The 17432-nt window shown below is 34.6% G+C and overlaps 1 protein-coding gene across 2 annotated transcripts in view; it reads right to left on the reverse strand.

Moving 5' to 3' along the window:
- LOC117177864 (FH1/FH2 domain-containing protein 3) overlaps positions 1-17432 on the reverse strand; it is a 917724-nt gene that overhangs the window by 348925 nt on the left and 551367 nt on the right. The gene's annotated exons all lie outside the window — the stretch shown is intronic.

Consider the following 17432-nt stretch of genomic DNA (forward strand, 5'->3'; position numbering starts at 1 on the left):
CCACAAAATAAAGACGCATATTATCTCCGTTCATATGGTAGGTCTATTTTCGTTGCTTTTTGGGCTCTGAATCTCTGATTCTACCTATGGCTGTATAAGGCCATCCACCATAGGATGATGTGGTCGTGTTGGATCATCGAGAGATCAAGGAAGAACATCAATTGACACAGCTCCACCGTATGACGCGGATTCCTCTAACTAATTGCACTTTCGTAATAGAGACGCAACAATGACTTTTTCATTGTGGTATCCCACTTAATGCTCTCGCACGGTATTTCTGTTGAGATGGTTGGCTGCAAATAGCCAACGCGAGCTAAAGCATCCTCAGCCGGTACAGTTGATGTTCCACAGGTTACCGGTTGTCGCCGATGTTTTTGCTGGCCAGCTATTTGATTAGTGAGATCTGCTGATCATCTCACAGCTCACCATCAGCATCATCTCGCATGCTGTGGCCCCCAGATGTGGCTCCAGGAGCGCCCTGGCGATTCTCAGGAAGCGACAAGCGTTTTAAAATCTTTAATATACTCTACATTATAACGTAAGGATTTTAGTGTTCTTCTTAGTCCCTCTTATCTTCAGTATCAGCCTATCTGAGATGGGAAACCCTGTCAGTAGCAGTGCTACCGCCAACATCACCGTCAAAGTCATGAGAGGAACGCTCAAGCCCTACCACGATGTGTGTCCTAAATTTATAATTGTTCCAAATTTTGTTTATACAATTTTTTTTATCTAATTTAACGAATTCCATCAAATTTTTTACGTATTTTATAGAATCGAGTTCACGAGTATTACTTTGTCTGAGGAATTAATACTATATTTACAAATAATTATTTAGGCAATTAAAACTGTATTCACAAAGAATTAGTAGTCAATCGCGAATCCGTCCCCTTGAATAACATTTTTACCTATTGGCATTCAATTATTGACATTTTCAATTAGACTGAGGTCCAGATAAACCGGAGGCGACTCGAGTATTGGAATCTTCGCCTTGGACAACCAATCTTTGGTAGACCTGCTGGCGGCTATTGACGTGTTGTCTTGTTGAAATGTCAACCGAGCAGAGTGGGATTCGAATGTATAGCTTAAGATGTTCTTCAAGAGGTCTATCAAGCTAGCACCTCCACAAACGAAATTCGCAAATTTCTTTATGTCAGAATTTTTGGCTATTTTCAGCTTTTTTTGGGCTATATTGCCGATTTTTGGGCTCCGCTACTTTTTGTGAAAATTCAAATTTTGAGTGGAGGTGCTGACTAGAATCAAGCTAGCACTTCCACTATATAAAAATTGAAAGAAAAATAAATCAAACACGTCAGAATTTTGGGCTTTTTTGGGTTCTTAAACGCACCAGTAACCAATTTCCAAAAACCACCCCTACAAAATATAAAACCACCCCCTATGTAAAAAATAAAATTCGGAAAAAGCAAAGAACACCAGAATTTTGGGCTTATTTTGGGCTCTAAAATGCATTAAAAGAAATTTAAAAAATACCCCTATTTTCAAAAAACCACCCCCTTGCAAAGAATAAAATTTGCACTAGATTTTTGGCTCAAAAATCAGAGACTACTTTGACACTATAAAATCCTCAAAAATATTATTTTTTGACAAAGTCATATATACGTGGTAGAGAAGGGTTGATTTTATACGTTAAGGATTGAAGCCCAAAAATCAGAGTGGGTAGTTTCGAGGAGCCCAAAAATCAAAGACTACATTAACACTAGAAATTTCTCAAAAAAATTATTTTTTGACGAAGTCATATATACGTGGTAGAGAAGGGTTGATTTTATATGTTAAGGGTTGAAGCCCAAAAATCGAAGTGGATATTTTCGAGCAGCCCAAAAATCAGAGACTACACTAACACTAGAAAATTCTCATAAATATTATTTTTTGACAAAGTCATATATACATGGTGGAGAAGTGTTGATTTTTTACGTTAAGGATTTAAGCCCGAAAATCAGAGTGGGTATTTTCGAGGAGACCAAAAATCAAAGACTTCATGGACACTAGGGGCTTCAACACTTAACTTATAAAATCAACCTTTCTCTACCACGTATATACGACTTTGTCAAAAACTAATATTTTTAAGAATTTTCTAGTGTTAATGTAGTTTCTGATTTTTGGGCTCCTCGAAAATATCCACTCCGATTTTCGGGCTTCAACCCTTAACGTATAAAATCAACCCTTCTCTATCACAGTCATATGACTTTGTCAAAAATTAATATTTTCGGGAATTTTCTAGTGTCAATGTAGTCTCTGATTGTTCGGCTCTTCCAAAATATCCACTCCGATTTTTGGGCTTCAACCCTTAACTTATAAAATCAACCCTTCTCTACCATGTATATATGACTTGGTCAAAAATTAATATTTTTTAGAATTTTCCAGTGTCAGTAGAGATTATGATTATTGGGCTTCTTAAAAATACCTACTCCGATTTTTGGTCCTCAACCCTTGACGTTAAAAAACAGTCCCTTTTTAACAGTCAAACATAATTTTGTGCAAACCAATCTTTTTCGGAATATTACAGTGTTACTATAGTCTCTGATATTTTTCGAATTTCACGGCTCAAATGGAGTCTCTGATTTTTGGGCTGTTCAAATGGCCAACACCAAGGTTTAAGTTTTGATTATTAGGTTAACGTTTTTTTACACAGGGGTGGTTTTTCTAATATAATGTTAAGTGCATTTGAGACTCTAAAATGAGCCAAAAGTCTATTGCATTTTGGATTTTGGAAATTTTATTTTTTGCAAGGGGCTGGTTTTTTGAAAATGGGGGTAGTTTTTTTAATGCATTTTAGAGCCCAAAATAAGCCCAAAATTCTGGTGTTCTTGTTTTTTTTCCGAATTAAATTTTTTACATAGGGGGTGGTTTTATATTTTGTAGGGGTTGTTTTTGGAAATTGGTCGTTGGTGTGTTTAAGAGCCCGAAAAAAGCCCAAAATTCTGACGTGTTTGATTTTTTTTTCTCACAATTTTTATATAGTGGAGGTGCTGGCTTGATTCAAGTCAGTACCTCCACTCAAAATTTGAATTTTCACAAAAAGTAGCGGAGCCCAAAAATCGGCAATACAGCCCAAAAAAAGCCCAAAATTCTGACATAAAGAAATTTGGGAATTTCGTTTGTGGAGGTGCAGGCTTGATAGACCTTTGTTCAAGTACTGTCTCATAATCTTCGCATTCGGACACGCTACAATTTTACCGAAGGGAAGCTGCGTTGGACGCATAAATGGTCGAAGTTGCGTGATGCATTATGCATTAATTTTTCCATTAATATTAATTATCTTCTTTTAGCCAGCCTAGTGTTAAATTAGGACTATGATCTTTTATGTGTATTTCAGATTATCCGGTATGATGAAAAAAAGTCTAATTTACATAGTCCAGATAGAGTACAATGGTATTTGCGTGATCTTTGACAAGAACCTCGTGTCTTTCATACGAAACTTTGGTGGCGTACGGTCATGATATTGGCAGCATACAGTAGTTTTGAGAAGATGACTTGGCATTAATTGCGCAAAAAATGAACAGAGATGGTTGTCAGGTAGTGCTTGAAGAACATTAACGCCCTACATTCGACAATCCCGCTTTTCTCGATTGAAACTTCAAAACGACAAAGCGTCAATAAACGCCAGCAAGCCCTCCAAAGCAGTACTCGAGTGACCTTCAAATTCTCTGGACTTCAATTTTATTGAAACTGTTTGGGGCATGATAGTTCGCCATGTTTATGACAACGCCAGGTAGGATGCTCGTGGTTCCTGACCATTTTTAAGAGAAGATCTTAGCGATTTGCAACAATGTAAGATGTAATTGAAACAATTCGTTTATTGAGACACTGGAGATTCAGGAGTACGCCTCCGCCTTGACGGCGTGAGATATAAAACGGCACAACAGATAAATTGATATGAAAGCTGTTGTATATAAGCATGATCTTACGTGTTGCAATATCAAGGACCATAAGCTCCTTCTTCGTTCACTGAAACATTCCAAACTAGTAGAATAGAACTGGGACGGCAAGCATGCTAGTCACTTGCACCTTATTTAAAGCTAACAGACGTAAAGAGGAATGATATATATATATGGATTTATCGTTATTGATAAAGGCAGTGAAATAAATAATGGTAGATGTAGAAAAGGATTTGATTGTTTTATAAATTCAGGCGATTAAATAAAAAGGTTAACTTTTTTAATATACTTGCAGTATCTTTTTAGACTTTGCTCCAACAACATGTCTTCACCTATTAGAAATTTGAATGAGCAGAAGGATATTCTACATGAAATTGCTAAAGCAAGCGAAGCGGTTCGTATAAAAATATAAACTAATGGAAATTGGTAGGCAGACAGTTGAACAAACTTTAAGTGATACATTTAAACCTATAGTGGCTCCAATTAAAAAATTAGTTGATGTATCTGAAACTGCTGAGTAAATTCATGCTACTAAAATTGAGGCTAAAGAGCAACCTGAGTATAATTTTGAAGAAAATGAAACTTTTGAACACTTTGAAGACAGTGAGGTATCTGGGAAAAAAGATGATGAAAATGACATGTCATTTAAGAAAGCTTCTGAAGATAAAGATACTGATGGTGACGAGGCAAGAAAAATGACTAATTTGCAAGATAATAAGTGAGAAGTTATCTCGAAATGTTAGATGATCGAAAGAAATATATGCATATGACATGTGGCATAAGAAAATTATTAAAAAGAAATAAATGGATGATTGGCGATGAATCAATTAATTTTAATGAAAAAGATATTATTATATGAGATTAAGTGTATACTGCAACAAAAGGTTTGCTTGAACTTCTGTTTAAAAAGGTGCCTGAGGAAACTTTTATAAGTACCAATGACTTGCAAATTATAGAGATATTATTCTCTCAACAAATGCTCACAAGAAATTTTATAAAACTGATGGAGCTGTTCGTCGTAATAATAGTTTTAAATTTCAAAACTTCATTGCAAAAGTAATGGCTGTATCGTCTCCAAAGTCCACTAAAAAAAGCAAGAAGCGTATTTTGTTAGGTGAAGGTTTATTGCCAAAGTATATGATTAGTGAAAAGCGTAATAAAATGGATTATATTTACTGGGATGATCCAAATGAATTAGTGGATCGCTTACGTTTGCTTTTAGCATTCCGAGCAGCTGGTAATCCTAGCCATGCAAATAAAATAATGTCAATAATTGAAGAATTGCATGAAGCAAACATCGTTTATTAATCAGTGTTCCTGACAAACTTAATCATTCTCAAAATGAGTATTGATGTGTTCGAACGTCAGCTTAATCAGGATGAGATCGCAAATCGTAATATTCCAGGCAGTAGATTTCTAGTAACATATGATGGAAATTATAATATGAAAAACAAAAGGCTGTGTGATGTAGCTGAAGCTCAAGATCCAAATGATGCGATAAATTTGGATCTGGTGCAGCATATTATTCAAGGAGAAATTAAGAACCTCTACGATGTTGTTGCGTCACTGCAAACCGAAGTAGTTAACAACAATATGATAATCGATGCTCTAAAAAATTCTATTGATAAAAGTTTGAAAAAATTATAAATTGACATCGAAGCAACTTATGAATTCGTACATTGCAATTCAAAATTTATTTATCATTTGGACACCAGAATGAATGCACACGAGAATAGAATAAAAAAAAACTGCAGCTGGTGAGAGAACTCCATGGACCAGTTAGAAAACATTCTAAACGAAGACATGTTGATATTCGTGGTGTTGACGAGACTTGGCAAGCGGATCTTGTTGAAATGCAACCCTACGTGAGGGAAAAAAGGAACTTCAAATACATACTAACCATCATTGATACATTTTCAAAATTTGGATGGGCTGTTGTTGTAAAAATTAAAAGAGCTGAAGATGTAACTGTGGCAATAGAATCTGTACTGAAACAAGGCCGTGTGCCGAAAAATCTGCAAACTGATAGAGGAAAAGAATTTTATAATGCAACTTTTCGAAATTTTATGAAGACCTATAATTTTAATTTATATTCATCGTTTAGTAATTTAAAAGCATCAATCTGTGAGAGATTTAATCGAACATTAAAAAATAAAATGTGGATGCAATTCAGTTTACAGGGAAATTATAAATGGTTAGAAATTTTATCAACATTAATTCATTCTTACAATGATACTAAGCATCAAACCATTTTAATGAAACCAAATGAAGTTAATGCTCAAAATGAAAGCAAAATTTTATTGCGAATATCAAAAAACTTCAAAGTAAAGAGTAATGATAAGAAACCAAAATTTTAAGTCGGAGAAAAAGTTCTTGTTAATAAGTATAAACAAGTGTTTGAACAAGCTTATACTCCAAAATGGACAACAAAAATTTTTACAGTACATAAAGTAAAAAATACGGACCCATTTACATATATTCTCAAAGACCATGAGGATCAGCCTATTGTTGGTGGCTTTTATGAGCAAGAACTATCTAAAGTTTAACATTCCGATATTTATCTTGTGGAGAAAATTGTTAAAAAGAGTGGGAATAAATTATATGTAAAATGGTTGGGATTTGATGAATCTCACAATAGTTGGATAAGTAATTTGGATTTGTAAAAAAAGAATTTTATTGTGATTATAAATATTATGTATTAATTGATAAAAATATATGATTTAATCAAATACAAGCCTTTTTTCAATGCATACAGTGTATGTAATCTCTTAATATTAATGCACGCACATTCTTAGCTATAAATAGATGTATAATTTATTTTATTTTTCAATCAAATGAATCCATTCCCAATATTTTTAGTTTTTGTGATAACAACTTCAGATAAATGCTTACTATTAAGTATAATCATCTCTGCAAATAAAGTCTGAAAATCTATAGGATATGTGAAAACATATTTTTTACAGGACTTTCTTTTTTATTTTTCATAATTTTTTTTCACAAATGATTCAATTGTTTTTTCACTAATAACTCCGCTTTTACACCAAAAATATTCTTTGATAGTTTCAATTATAAAGTCCTTTGTTCGTTGAAACTGCTTCACTGACAACTCTCTCAATCGTTGATCGATACACAGGCTGACTTCGTTCAGGACGCTGAATGTAGAATCACGAATTAGAAAAGGATAATACGAATCCTTGAATCCTAATTGCTCTAAGGACACCAAATTGCCACCATGATGAAAACCAAAACGTAGATTAAAATTCGTAGAATTAATCAATTTTTCAGTCACTCCAGCATTGAAAAATGAATCTATATCCGTAAAATACATTTTGAATATCCTACAATCTTCAAAGCTCAGCGAGATGCTGCATTGCGGATGACTGCACACAAAATTCAATTTTATAGCTAAAGTTTCAGCATTAATAAATGTAACTCTGACAATAACCTGTTTGGTAAATGGAGCATTCAAGTTATATGTAGTTGCAAGTATCAATTGATTCTTTGGTGCATATACCATTTTCTATAGTTTATAGAAAAAACACTGACACTGAACTTATTTTATTTCCTGTTCACTTTTTTACAAACTGGATGTGATTGTAATTTCCTCCAAGATACTCCATGGACAACTAATTCTCTTCACACATTTCCTTTATTTCTTGGAGATTTTCATCCTTTTCAAACACTTTCATCATTCTTTTTGGTAGAAATACGGTAAACTCATTTTGTAGGTCAAGGGTGATTCTAAATCCATATTTCGTATTCACCTTCCTCACACCCGTAATATCATATAATTTATTTTTCTTCTGATCATTCAGCTTCTTCACTGGTAAAAGATCTTCTCCATATCCAAGTCTGTTTAAATTTTCAAAATTCATTTTATTCAGTTAAACTCAAATAGTTAAAATTTCTTATTAGATCTCGAACAACCACTCTATCTCTTTAGTATTTCCCGATCTTGCTTGAATTAATTTCTTAACTTCTTGAATGTGATGTAGATGAGTATTTATTCGACACTTCAACACTTTTAGTTCTTCACTATTTAACATAACACACTACGGTGGAAACTGGACTGAGAAAAAATTAGTTGCAGATCTCCTTATATGCCATCTCACTCCTTTTCTTGAGGATGCTCAACGTATGACGTATTTTTTAAAAATTCTTCATGAAAAAAGGTTAGACTATCTACATAGAAACGGTTTGGCGGCATACATCAAAGGAAGGGTGGCATTAATTATATCAAAGAAATGGGCGAAACTGAGTGACGCATAGTTATGAAATGTCTAAGAAATCCTTTTATTTATTAAAATAAAAACCATCAAAACGTATGTCTTACGCTTCCTGCAAAAAAATACTGTAAAAAAATATGATGTAAGCTTCCTGTCGGTAAAAATCAAATGGATAAATTCCAATGAATTTGTTATTAAAAACTGTCAAAGAGGTGCGGTTGCAGAGAAGTGACACATATTTATGGAATGTCTAAACAATCCATTAGTTTTTATCAAAAACAAAGTCTGCCAATCGTATGCCAGACGATTTCCTCATTACTATCAGCATAAAGATTTAATCTTTACGCGGTCGGTAATGTCGGTAAGGGAATCTATTAGCCAGACCAAGCTTCGCCTATCTACTAAATCTTATTTTAATATTAGAATATTTAGCTTTTACAATTTTATCGTAATTGCAAAATATTGTTAAATGCAATTAATAAATGAAAATCTTTCATCAATTATGGATGTTTAATTGACGTCAGTTCCCTTCCGATTCACCCTTGAGATTTAGGGAATCTCTTTTTGAAAACAAAAATTATGAAAGTCCTTCGTTTATCGATTTTTATTATTATTTATTCATTTTACATATACATCCATTATATCTTACCAAATTTAATATAAAAATGTTAAATGCTAAGTGTATTTAATAATACAATTTTTAATGTTTCCAAATTTCGGTAAATAATTTAGCAAATTTTTTATGTTATATAAATTAACTTTTTTTAAATCGCATTCAGCTTATTTGAAGTTATCTTTTTTTAATTTTTAAAATGTATGGAATTACTTATTCCAATTGGAAGTAAGTAAACCCCTTGTCATTTAGAGCGGGGATTCGGCTTGAGAAGATATATGCTGAAATTAATTTTTTTTAAATCATTCGAATTTTAATTTTAAATACCGATAATTGTACACACTTTACAGGCGCATCTTTTTTACTCTTCCACAAGAATTTTAAGGTTTTCCAGTTTTTTAAGTCACTTTATCCTATGTTTCTAAAACTCTTCTAAAGTTTGAATTCTTTTTGAATCTCATCAATTCTACTAAATATTTCTTAAATATATTCGATTATTTACGTTTTTTAAAACTTTTTAATGTTATCGAATTAAAAATTTTGATTTTAAAACCTTCTACAATCTTCTTAGAAACTTTAGAAAATCATTTGATGTCTTTAAAAATCTTCTTTAATTTTCTATTAAAACACATTTTTCAAAATAAAAAATCATTAGAAATTTTCACACGATGATTAGGATAATAATTCTTTTTTTCTATTCTTGTCAGGCATTCTAATCTTTAAAAATTATAAAAAATTTTAAAGATTTTTTGTTTATTTTGCATTAAAATCTTCAGATTCTTCATTGAAAATTTTAAACATAGTTTTCAATGAATTAAAATTTTTTTAAATTAATTTTTCAAAATAAAACATTATATAAAACATTATAACATTACATTATATTAAACTTAAGCAAATTTGAAAGAACATTTTTTAAACCAACAGAAATTTGAATAAAACGGTGCATCAAAATTGCGCAAGAAAGTAAAATTAGAGTTAATTTCCTGATGTTTCTCTAAAATTATAGAAAAAAGCAAAATTGCATGAACTTTCATTCTCTTGACACCCTGCGAAATTCAGTTTACTTCAAAAACTACTAGTCGTATCAAATTCTGCTTTACGCAGGAATTTAGTGCTAATTCAGTGCTCTGGATCTGTGCAATTCAATAAATCCGGGCACTTTTTTTACCAAAAACGTGTAGCAATGCTCGCTTCAGGTGACTTTAGTATGTGAAACTCGGAAACTATTGGTGGCATCAATTTATACTTCGCGCAGGAATTTAGTGCTAATTAAGTGCTCTGAATTTATGCCTTGCAAAAAATGTGGCCACTTTTTTTTACCAAAAACGTGTAGTAATGCTGGATTCAGGTGACTCTGGTATACGTAACTCGGAAACTATTATTGGTATCAATTTCTGCTTTGCGCAGCAATTTAGTGCTAATTAAATGCTCTGAATGTGTGCTATTCAAAAAACCCGGCACTTTTTTTAACAAAAACTTTGGTAATGCTAAATAAAGGTGACTTTGGTATGCGAATGCGGAAACTATTTGTGATAAAAAGATCTGCTTTGCTCAGGAATTTAGTGCTAATTAAGTGCTCTGGATTCATGCCTTGCAAAAAATCCAGGCACTTTTTTTTACCAAAAACGTGTGACAATGCTCGCCTCAGGTGACTCTGGTATTTGAAACTCGAAAACTATTAGTGGTATCAAAATCTGCATTTCGCAGGAATCTAGCGCTAATTAAATTTCCTGGATTTGTGCTATGCAAAAAATCCGGGCATTTTTTTTATACCAAAAACGTGTTGTAATGCTGGTTTCAGGTGACTCTGGTATGCGAGTTCGGAAAATAATATTGATATCAAGATCTGCTTTGCGCAGGAATTTAGTGCTAAATAATGCTCTGGATTTGCGCTATTAAAAAAATCCGGGCACCTTTTTTAAACCAAAAACGTGTAGTAATGCTGGCTTCAGTTGATTCTGGTATGCGAAACTCGGAAGCTATTAGTGGTATCAAATTCAGCATTGCGCAGGAATTTAGTGCTAATTAAGTGCCCTGGATTTGTGCAATACAAAATTGCAATAATCAAGTGCTCTGGATTTATGCCTTGCAAAATATCCGGGGACATTTTTCTACCAAAAGCGTGTAGTAATGCACGTTTCAGGTGACTCTGATAGCGAAACACGGAAACTATTAGTGGTATCAAATTCTGCTTTGCGCAGGAATTGAATGCTATTTAAGTGCTCTGGATTTATGCCTTGCCAAAACTCCGGGCACTTTTTTTAACCAAAAACTGTAGTAATGCTAGCTTCAGGTGACTCTGGTATGCGAAACTCGGTGACTATTAGTGATATCAAGATCTGCCTTGCACAGGAATTTAGTACTATTTAAGTGCTCTGGATTTATGCCTTGCAAGAACTCCGGGCACTTTTCTTTACCAAATACCTGTATTAATGCTGACTTCAGGTGACTCTGGTGTTTTGAAACTCGGATACTATTAGTGATATCAAAATCTGCTTTACACATGAATTTAGTGCTAATTAAGTGCTCTGGATTTATGCCTTGCAAAATATACGGGAACTTTTTTTACCAAAAGCGTGTAGTAATGCTGGATTTAGGTGACTCTTGTGTTTTGAAACTCGGATAATATTAGTGATATCAGAATATGTTTTGCGCAGGAATTTAGTGCTAATTAAATGCTCTGGATTTGTGCTATTCTAAAATCCTGCACTTTTTTTTACCAAAAACTGTAGCAATGCTAGCAACAGGTGTCTTTGGTATGCGAATTCGGAAACTATTAGTGATATCAAGATCTGCTTTGCGCAGGAATTTAGTGCTAATTGAATGCTAATATATTCTGCCAAAACAAAACGTTGTGCCCGGTAAGTCTGATCAAAAACATGTAGTAATGCTGACTTCAAGTGACTCTGGTGTTTTTAAACTCGGATACTATTAGTGATATCAATTTCTACTTTGCGCAGGAATTTAGTGCGAATTAAGTGCTCTGGATTTTAGAAATTCAAAAAATCCGGGCACATTTTTTTACCAAAAACGTGTAGTCATGCTGGCTTCAAGTGATTCCGGTATGCGTAACTCAGAAACTATTTGTCGTATCAATTTCTACATTGCGCAGGAATTTAGTTCTAGCCAAGTACTCTGGATTTGTGCTGTTCAAAGAATCCGGGCACTTTTTTTACCAAATACGTGTAGTAATACAAGCTACAGGTGACTCTGTTATGCGAATTCGGACACTATTAGTGATATCAAGATCTGCTTTGGGCAGGAATTTAGTGCTAATTAAATGCTAATATATTCTGCAAAAACAAAATTTGTTGTCCGGTAATTTTGATCAAAAACATGTAGTAATGCTGCCTTCAGGTGACTCTGGTGTTTTGAAACTTGGATACTATTTGTAATATCAAGATCTGCTTTGCGCAGGAATTTACTGCTAATTAAATTCTCTGCATTTGTGCTATTCAAAAAATCCTGCACTTTTTTTACCAAAAACGTGTTATAATGCTGGCTTCAGGAGACTCTGGTATTCGAAACTCGGTGACTACTAGAGATATCAAGATCTGCTTTGCTCAGGAATTTAGTAATATTTAATAGCTCGGGATTTATGCCTTGCAAAAACTCCGGGCACATTTCTTCACCAAATACCTTTATTAATGCTGACTTCAGGTGACTCTGGTGTTTTGAAACTCGGATACTATTAGTAATATCACGATCTGCTTTACGCAGGAATTTAGTGCTAAAAAAGTGCTCTGGATTTATGCCTTGCAAAATATACGGGAACTTTTTTTACCAAAAGCCTGTGTGCCCGTTAATTTTGATGAAAAACATATAGTAATTATGTCTTCAGGTGACTCTTGTGTTTTGAAACCAGGTACTATTATTGATATCAAAATCTGCTACGCGCAGGAATTTAGTGCTAATTAGGTGCTCTGGATTTATGCCTTGCAAAAAATTAGGACTTATTTCTTTTACAAAAAACGTGTAGTAATTCTGGCTTCAGGTGACTCTAGTATGTGGAACTCGGAAACTATTAGTGGTATCAATTTCTATTTTGCGCACGAATTCAGTTCTAATGACGTGCTCTGGATTTCTGCTATTCAAAAAATCTGGGCACTTTCTTTTACCAAATACGTGTAGTAATAGTAGCTACAGATGACTCTGGTATGCGAATTCGGAAAATATTAGTTATATCGAGATCTGCATTGCGTAAGAATTTAGTGCTAATTCAGTGCTAATATATTCTGCAAAAACTAAATTTTGCGTCCCGTAATTTTGATCAAAAGCATGTAGTAATGCTGGCTTCAGGTGACTCTTGTGTTTTGAAACTAGGTACTATTATTGATATCAAGATCTGCTATGCGCAGGAATTTAGTGCTAATTAAGTGCTCTGGATTTATGCCTTGCAAAAAACTAGGCCTTATTTCTTTTACAAAAAACGTGTAGTAATGCTGACTTCAGGTGACTCTAGTGTGCGGAACTCGGAAACTATTAGTGGTATCAATTTCTGCTTTGCGCAGGAATTTAGTGCTAAGTAAGTGCTCTGGATTTGTGCAATTCAAAAAATGTGTGCACTTTTTTACCGAAAACGTGTAGTAATGCTGGCTTCAGGAGACTGATGTAGGCGGAACTCGGAAACTATTAGTAGCATCAATTTCTTCTTTGCCCAGGAATTTAGTGCTAATTAAGTGCTCTGGATTTATGCGTTGCAAAAAATCCAGGCACTTCTTTTTTACCAAAAACGTGTAGTAATGCTGGCTAGACGTGACTCTGGTATGCGAAACTCGGAGACTATTAGCGGTATCAATTTATGCTTTGCGCAGGAATTAGCTCTGGATTTATGCCTTGCAAAAAAATTAGGCCGCATTTCTTTTAACAAAAACGTGTAGTAATACTAGCTTCAGGTGACTCTGGTATGCGTAACCCGGAAACTATTAGTGGTATCAATTTCTGCTTTGCGCACGAATTCAGTTCTAATCAAGTGCTCTCGATTAGTGCTATTCAAAAAATCCGGGCACTTCTTTAAACAAATACGTGTAGTAATACTAGCTACAGGTGGCTCTGGTACGCGAATTAGGAAACTATTAGTGATATCAAGATCTGCATTGAGTAAGAATTTAGTGCTAATTCAGTGCTAATATATTCTGCAAAAACTAAATTTAGTGTCCCGTAATTTTGATCAAAAGCATGTAGTAATGCTGGCTTCAGGTGCCTCTGCTATGCGAAACTCGGAGACTATTGGTGGTGTCAAATTCTGCTTTGCGCAGGAATTTAGTGCTAATTAAGTGCACTGGATTTATGTCTTGCAAAAAATCCGGACACTTTTTTTACCAAAAACGTGTACTATTGCTGGCTTCAGGTGACTCTGTTACGCGAAACTCGGAAACTATTAGTGGTATAAAATTCTGCTTTGCGTAAGAATTTAGTACTAATAAAGTGCTCTGGATTTGTGCTTTCCAAAAAATCCGGGCACTTTTTTTTACCAAACACGTGTAGTAATGCTGACTTCAGGTGACTCTGGTGTTTTGAAACTCGGAAACTATTAGTGGTATCAAATTCTGCTTTGCGCAGTAATTTAGAACTAATTAAGTGGTCGGGATTTATGCCTTGCAAAAAATCGGACACTTTTTCTGCCAAAAACGTGTAGTAATGCTGGCTTCAGGTGACACCGGTATGCGAAACTCAGAAACTATTAGCGACATCAAGATTTGCTTTGCTTAGGAATTTAGTGCTAATTTAGTGCTAATATATTCAGCAGAAACAAGATTTTGTTACCGGTAACTTTGATCAAATATAAGTAGTAATGATGACTTCAGGTGACTCTGGTATGCGAAACTCGGAAACTATTAGTGGTATCAAATTCTGCTTTGCTCGGGAATTTAGTGCTAATTAAGTGCTCTGGATTTATGCCTAGCAAAAATCTGGGCACTTTTTTTTACCAAAAACGTGTAGTAAAGCTCGTTTCATGTGACTCTGTTGTGCGAAACTCGCAAACTATTAGTGGTATCAAATTCTGCTTTGCACAGGAATTTAGTGCTAATTAAGTGCTCTGGATTTATGCCTCGCAAAAAATCCGGGCACTTTTTTTTTACCAAAAACGTACAGTAAAGCTCGTTTCAGGTGTCTCTGGTATGTGAAACTCGGAAACTATTAATGATATCAAGATCTGCTTTGCGCATGAATTTAGTGCTAATTAAATGCTCTGGATTTGTTCTTTCAAAAAATCCGGACACTTTTTTTTACCAAATAGGTGTAGTAATGCTGACTTCATGTGGCTCTGGTGTTTTGAAACACGGATACAATTAGTGATATCCAGATCTGCTTTGCGGAGGAATTTAGTGCTAATTAAATGCTCTGGATTTGTGATATGCAAAAAATCCGGGCATTTTTTTTTTACCGAAAAGGTGTGGTAATGCTGGCTTCAGGAAACTCTGGTATGCGAATTGGGAAACTGTTTTTGATGTCAAGATCTGCTTTGCACAGGAATTTAGTGCTAATTAAATGCTTTGGATTTGTGCTATGAAAAAAATCACGGCACTTTTTTTTACCAAAAACGTGTTGTAATGCTGGTTTCAGGAGACTGATGTATGCGGAACTCGGAAACTATTAGTAGCATCAATTTCTTCTTTGCCCAGGAATTTAGTGCTAATTAAGTGCTCTGGATTTATGCGTTGCAAAAAATCCAGGCACTTCTTTTTTACCAAAAACGTGTAGTAATGCTGGCTACATGTGACTCTGGTAGGCGAATTCGGAAACTATTAGTGATATCAAGATCTGCTTTGCGCTGGAATTTAGTGCTAATTTAATGCTAATATAATCTGCAAAAACAAAATTTTCTTCCCGTTAATTTTGAGCAAAAACATGTAGCAATGCTGACTTCAGGTGACCCTGGTGTTTTTAAACTCGGATACTACTAGTGATATCATGATCTGCTTTGCACAGGAATTAGTGCTAATTAAGTGCTCTGAATTTGTGCAATTCAAACTTGCAATAATTAAGTGCTCTGGATTTATGTCTTCCAAAATGTCCGGGAAATTGTTTCTACCAAAAGCGTGTAGTAATGCGGGCTTCAGGTAACTCTAGTATGCGAAACTCGGAAACTATTAGTGGCATAAATTTCGGCTTTGCGCAGAAATTCATTGCTAATTACTTGCTCTGGATTTATGCCTTGAAAAAAATCTGGCCACTTTTTTTTTACCAAAAACGTGTAGTGATGCTGGATTCAGGTGACTCTGGTATGCGTAACTCGGAAACTATTAGCGGTATCAATTTCTACTTTGCGCAGTAATTAGTGCTAATTAAGAGCTCTGGATTTGTGCAATTCAAAATTGCAATTATTAAGTGCTTTGGATTTATGCCTTGCAAAATATCCGAGGACTGTTTTCTACCAAAAGCGTGTATTAATGCAAGTTTTAGGTAACTCTGGTATGAGGAACTGGGAAAATGTTAGCGGCATCAATTTCTGCTTTTCGCATGAAATTAGTCCTAATGAAGTGCTCCGGATTTATGCCTTGCAAAGAATCTGGCCACTTTTCTTTTACCAAAAACGTATAGTAATGCTGGATTCAGGTGTCTCTGGCATGCGTAACTCGGAAACTGTTAGTGGTATCAATTTCTACTTTGCGCAGGAACTTAGTGCTAATTAAGTGCACTGGATTTGTACAATTCAAAAAATCCAAGCACATTTTTGTACCAAAAACGTGAAGAAATGCTGGCTTCAGGTGACTCTAGTATGAAGCATTACTACATGTTTTTGGCCAAAATTACCGGCGCAAAATTTTTTGTCTGCAGCATAAATTAGCACTAAATGAGCACTAAATGAAGGCATAGTGCCCACATCGACATTACAATGTTGTAATTCCACCTTTCGGAACAAAAAGAAATTAATATAAGCAATAAAATTTGCACATTCGTTGCAAATAAAAAATTTAGTATTTGCACACACGTAATCTATCATTATTTTTAGAACATCTTTAGGATCTCTAGCTGGGGAAAAAAGAAACTTTGAGCGTCGATAAAGTCGAGATTACGTGACTAAGTTCGTTCATGAAATTTTTGTGCAGAGAATGAGATGATTTTCATTTTTTTTTGTCTTCACTACGTCTACACGGATTGAGATATCGTGTTCAGGATTTGGGAAGATATACAGAAAGCACTAAGGAACGTTTGTATATATCAAAATGTTCGCAATTACCGAGAAAGTTTTCTAATAAAATACTACAGGAATAGGAAATAAACTTTTAACATCTTGAGAAATGTGCATCTTCAGAAAATAAATAAAATTTTCTAATGGTGATATATTGTTGTTGATTTTTGTACTGTTGTGAAACAATTCTAAGAATAAAAATAAAATTTCGCCCGGGGGCAAAAGACAAGGCGAGTCCGACGCTATGTCCTGCTGGTTGGTTCACTGCCAACAATAGTGCTTAGGGTGCTTAGGGTGCACGAGGCTTTTGCTGGATCGTCGTATTGATTCCTTTACAAACTGTAACCACTTATCTCACGGTTGTGAGACGTGGCTGTGGCTGAAATTTTACCGCGATTTCGCTGGAAAACGGGAGCAATTTTTCAGATTAGCATCCGCTCCCGGCGAAATCCTGCGGTTGTCAAAGCCACCGAACGCGTCCTCGGGTTGCGGATAGAGGGTCCCAGTACCAAGGGTTTCTGCTGAATATGGTTACAAAAATAAATAGGCAGTCGCGGACAATT

This window comes from Belonocnema kinseyi, chromosome 8, assembly GCF_010883055.1.
Source record: "Belonocnema kinseyi isolate 2016_QV_RU_SX_M_011 chromosome 8, B_treatae_v1, whole genome shotgun sequence".
In the NCBI taxonomy this organism is placed as follows: domain Eukaryota; kingdom Metazoa; phylum Arthropoda; class Insecta; order Hymenoptera; family Cynipidae; genus Belonocnema; species Belonocnema kinseyi.